This window comes from Meleagris gallopavo, chromosome 5 (genome assembly GCF_000146605.3).
Source record: "Meleagris gallopavo isolate NT-WF06-2002-E0010 breed Aviagen turkey brand Nicholas breeding stock chromosome 5, Turkey_5.1, whole genome shotgun sequence".
Classification (NCBI taxonomy): domain Eukaryota; kingdom Metazoa; phylum Chordata; class Aves; order Galliformes; family Phasianidae; genus Meleagris; species Meleagris gallopavo.
The window spans coordinates 57,039,320-57,045,189 of NC_015015.2; positions in this window are offsets into that span (position 1 = coordinate 57,039,320).

The window sequence follows — 5,870 nt, forward strand, 5'->3', positions numbered from 1 at the left end:
GGGTTGGAGCTTCGTGATCCCTGAGGTCCCTTCCAACCTGGGCCATTTCGTGATTCTGTGATTATTTGGGAAAAGAGCCTGACCCCACCTCAGCACCACCTCCTTTGAATTGTAGACAGCAATGAGGTCTCCACTCAGGCTCCTCAAAAATTATCTCATCAAACCACAGTGAGCAAGCCATGGAATGTATTTTGAGACTGAAGTTGTTCCAGCCATGAGACGAATCTGGCCCCATCTCTTGATCACCTTCCCTTCAAACATGCATAGTTCAGATTCCCGGCGCCTTCTCTTCTCCAGACCAAACAGGCCCAGCCCCTCAGCTTGCCTCAGAGAAGGAGGAGAGGCTGAGGAGCCAGAGTTGTGCTGGATGCTCCTCACAGGTCCCTGCCTTGATTCTATGATTACATGATTCTATGACAGGAGAGCTGCTCCAGCCCCTTCCTTATATCAGCAGCCTCTCAGCTTAGGCCCCTGCTGAGGAGATGAATGGGCCGTGAGCTGCTCCAGGGAGGCCAGCCTCATCCTGGGCACCTGCAGCTCCTCAGCTTGAACCCCGGTTGCTTCTCACACAACCAGTTGGGGTCTGGCTGCCAGTGCCTAGCTGGGTTCTAGAGAAGGATCAGGGACATCTCCTTGACTGGGAAATTTCTTTTAACGAATGCTTCTGGCACCCTCTCTTCCCTATTAGAGAAACATAATTTTTCCCCTCTTTTCCTCCCTCTTCCCCTCAAGAAAGCCCCCTGTGCATCGAGCTCCCTGCAGCTCACACCACACATGCACAGCTCCCAATCACACAGCAAAAGGAAGCTGGGTCCCACTCTCTTGCCCAGGCTGTGCTGCAGGGACTGTTCACAGGCGCGATCCCGCTACTGATCAGCACAGGAGTTTTGACCTGCTCCGTTTCCGACCTGGGCCGGTTCACCCCTCCTTAGGCGACCTGGTGCCCCCTGGCTCCCCGGAGAACACCATATCGATGCTGATCTTAGCCTGGACGCCCGCTCGGCACAGCTCTCTGCAGCCCAGAACCCCCGGGCTCAAGCCTGTCCGCCAGCCTCAGCCTCCCCGACGCTTGGATTACAGGCACAAGCCACCGTGCCCGGCTGTTTTTCAGCCTTTTGCAGATTCCTCGCCATCTGTCTTGTATGGGCTCTGCCTGGCCACACAGTGGCAGTGGGGATCTGAGAGACAGTCCTTCTGCTGCCCGTGTTTAAAAATGGATGAACGGATACCCAGGAAAGGCATTTCTGAGCACAAGTAGATTTAAGCAGCTGACAATACCCAGAGTTCTCACTTTTAGCCTGGAGAGACACGTTGTGATGCTCTGCTTTCATTTTAACCCCGAAGAGGCACGCTGTTTCCGGAAGCTCCGTCTCTGAGACAGCTCAGTGCTTCATTTTCTGAAGAGAGCTTAAGAGATGTCCCACTCCTTGCTTTCTCTTACAAACAAAGGCACCTTGACTCACCAGAGGTCTCCTAAGAGAGAGAAGCTCAGAGCTGAGGACACAAAGTAGTTGTGACAGTAAATAAGAAGTGGAGGAGGCTAATAAGATGATCCTGGGAACTTTGGCTCCATCTAGAGCAGGCTGAACCTGACTGCTGGAGGGATGTTTGCTGAAGTGCAGGTCTGGGAAAATCTGCTGCCTGGGATTTCCCATGTTCGTAGTTAAATTTACTGGGATCTCAAAGGTTTGGCAGATCCTCCACTATGACCCCTCACTGCTGCAAGAAACCACAACACACACAACCTAAGCACACACAAATGAGCAAGGCTGTGGCCGTGTCTGCAGGAGATGCTTTTGTTTGCTCTCAGTATCGACTCTTTTGTGCTCACTCCCTGGGACGGACGGTGCTGGAGCTGCCAAGCGCAGGGTCGTGCTGGGGAAAGCAGCCAAAAGAGGTTGGGTCCCGCTCTCTTGCCCAGGCTGTGCTGCAGGGACTGTTCACAGGCGCGATCCCGCTACTGACCAGCACGGGAGCTTTGACCTGCTCCGTTTCCGACCTGGGCCGGTTCACCCCTCCTTAGGCGACCTGGTACCTCCCGGTTCCCCGAGGGACACCATATCGGTGCCGGCCTTAGCCTGGACGCCCGCTCGGCACAGCTCTCTGCAGCCCAGAACCCCCGGGCTCAAGCTGTCCGCCAGCCTCAGCCTCCCCGACGCTTGGATTACAGGCACAAGCCACCGTGCCCGGCTGGCTGCAGCACACACCGTCTCTGCTCTCCAGCACTCAGGGATTGGCCTCACCATAGCAGCAGGATGCATTCGTGCTTCAGCAGCACATGGAAGAGGAGGAGCACTGTCTGCAAGGAAGAAAAACGTAGCTTTTCAAGTAAAGATTCAGTGCAATACTTTGTTTTGGAACGGCCAAATTAGGCTTTATAGGACAAAAAATTAAGTGTGCTGTCCTCTGTCCAGGGAGAGCTGCTGATTTTTGTGCTGAGGTACTGGAGAGAGACTAAGTGGCAACCTACTTGTTGCTTGAAGACTGGGGGCTGCAATGAGACGTTCTGATTCCCAGAGGACATGAGATTAACAAAAATGTAATGCAAAGAATAAAAAGCAGGAGCTTCTTTCCTTTATCTGTTCACAACAGCAACAGAGAGCTGTCTAGAAATATCCTCACAGAGCACCTGAAATCTTCACCATGTGTTTGCACCTCAGAGGGCTGTCCAAAAGAGTTCTCCCAGACATCTTGCTCCATGCTCCAGTTATCTGCTTAAGGAAGAGCTGTCAGTGACAGCTGGAGTTTTGGCTAATGGTATTAGCTAATGACTACAGGGTCATGGGTGTGAGGAGATGGAGGCTTTATGTCCGCAAAGGGACAGGAAAGGCCAGCGATTTGCACAGAGATACTACTCAGGTTGCTGCCCCTGGCAGGACATGGCATCCCCCCACCTCCTTCTCCTGCCAGTAGTACTGCTCTGTTTGGCCAAAAATGCACACTTTTCACTGCAAATGCAGGCTTTTCATTGCACTTAAAAACTATCACGAGTTGATTGAGACACGAGGGGGGTGAAGCTACCTGTTTTGCCCGACAAAATGTGGTAGGAACAAGCTTGGCAGGCTGAGGAGGGCTGAAACAGATTCAGAGTCCTACAGCATCCCCCTGACATGTCCCCTGGCCTTCAAACATCACCTGTAATGAAGAATGTGGCTGCCCACAGATGGGAAAACTCAGCTGCCCCATGGAGCCACATGCTGGGAACCAGAGGCCTTCTGAAGGAGAGCTAAAACACACAGCTTCTGCAAAGACAAAGTACCCAGAGCTCCTTGGAATCACCATGCTGCTTCCACACTTAGCAAGATTGACATGGCTGAGATCATCCTGGTGTCAGCAATGGCCTGGTCCAAAACCAGCTCACAGGTCTCCAGAGGACAGAAGCTGCTGCCCAGCCCAGGCCTGGAGGTCACTGCTCAGCTGCCACTGGGATGTAGAAATGCAAAAAATTGGGGAGCAAAGAAAAGCCTTGCAAACTATTTTTCCTTTTGTTACGGTTTCACGAGTTTTCAGGACAATATTGTCGGTGTGGTGGTTCAGGATTATGGACATTTTGTCATACAGCATCCAGCACTGTCATGTCCTCTGTCCGCTCCCGAAAATAACCTGTGCAAGGAGAAGTCTGCTTGATTGCCTGTGCTACCAGCAAAGACATTGCTATGCACTCAAGGTACAAAACAAACCCAAACAGCCTGGAGGTCAAACCATTTCTCCTGCTAGGAGGTCACTTTCCAAGGGCTCTTCCCTGCATCTACAGAAAGGTGGAGGACATTCAAGGGACCAGGACAGGGCTTTCTGATTAGAAAAGCAGAACTCCCAGCAATTCTCCAGGGTCCTCACTACACAGCACACGCAGGGGCTAACAAATCTGCAACCACAGCACTCAACTCCCACCCTGAGTCCCGCCCTTGCACCGTTACATAAAACCTCACAGGAGGAAGCTGAAGATGTGTTCAGTGCTGCACTACTGATAATGCTTGCATCGCAGGCTGAAGCTTCAGCTTCCTGGCCAAGCCCCGCTGCGGCTGCACAAACGCAGATGTTGCAGAATGGCAGGAAATACTGCTGAGGTGTTCTGGGGCCACCTCCGTCACTTTCCAACTACAGCTGTCCATGGAAAGCACTACTTTGACTTGTCCCCCCTCGAAGACGGCACTTGGCCCACTGTATCGTATCTCTTGGTGATAAGAAAACTGAGATAAATCTGTGATAACAAGGATATTACTCGTTTTCACAGCAGAGCTTTGCTACACAGGCACTAAGGGCAAAGTATTAATGCGTTAGCCTTTCTTGGAAGGCCACGGGGTTCTTTGAAGGATCATAGAATCCTGGAATGGCCTGGGTTGCAAAGGTCCACAATGCTGATCTAGTTCCAACCCCCTGCTGTGTGCAGGTCTCCAACCAGCAGCCCAGGCTGCCCAGAGCCACATCCAGCCTGGCCTTGAATGCCTGCAGGGACAGGGCATCCACAGCCTCCGTGGGCAACCTCACCACCCTCTGGCTGAAAACATTCCTCCTGTTCCCCTCTCACTGTGTCAAGAAACTAAGTAAGATAAGCAACAGCATATTAAAATAGGGCTGGCCTGACAACCCACATTGACTAGGAGGGTAAATTGCATTCAAGTGATAAAAAGAAAGGGGGTATTGAACCCATTTCCTTAAAGTTCGCTTATTGGTTATGACACAAAGCCAAAACGTATCATTTTCTTCTGCCATATTCTTGTGACAGCACTGGGATCACGGGTGGAGGACAGAATAAGCAGACACGGGCTTACACTACCGTGAAAGACACAGCAGCAGATGTCGGTAGCTGTGCAGCTGGTGAGGGAAGCCATAAGGAGCAGGCAGCCCTGCGGCCAGGCCCAGGCCCAGCCACCAGAAGGCCCTGCAGGCATCTGCAGATATCCTTTTCCCCAGGTTGAGCCTCTAATCACTTTATAACTCTAATTACTTTATGCTCTCAAGGCTGGAAATCCACGCTGGCAGCTCAGCGGGACACACTGTGTGCTGACTTCTGAAATATTTACCTTCCACAGGAACACATCGGGCCCTCCCAAGGACCTGAGCAAGCTTCGAATTCTTAAGCAGGTCCGTGAAACCCAACCCCTTGGAGGAGGGCAGGTTTTCAGGTAACGCAGAACACACTCAGGTATTGTAAGGGCTTTTGTTGGATGTTTGACCTTGAGAACCAACCAGAAACACAGTAACCAGAGCTTTATTGAGCACAGGGTGACGGCACTCCTACAGGTGTGGGTTTGTAGGCTGTCTGCAGGGTGAGCACCCAACTACACCCATCTCCCCCGACCGACGCAGTGCTATGTCTCCAAAGGCCCTTCCACACCACGGCCACCTCAGATGCCATCACAAGGCCTGGCTTTCACAGCTGTGTCACGGAGGAGCAGGAAGCACTCCCACCTGGGAGCAGTGGGCGAGGTGCTGGCCCCACAGACACACGGCAGGGCTCTTCTGCAGCCATTTTTAAGGGCAGCCACGTGTGAACCTTCCTGCCCGCTGACACAAAATAGCCGTTCCGGAAGCAGGCAGTGCTCTCCCACCCCTTCCTACCAACCCAGAGCTTCGAGCTACACGGACTGAAGCGCACAGGGCTGATGAGCGACTGATTGCAACTCTTAACCACTACAATACCCAACATCTCAACTACCCAATCGCACGGTTCGCAATCCTAAACTTCACTTAATCCTAAAAAACAGCAACAACGCTTTTTTATAACCCTCTATAGCCACCCGATGCTCACACCCGGCAGGCAGACCCCCTCCCGAAGGACAGGCCGCCCCCCGCCCCGCGCCTGGCCCTTTAAGGCGCTCCCCGCACCCCCCGCCCGCTCCGCTGACGTGCGATCGCGTGGCGCCTCT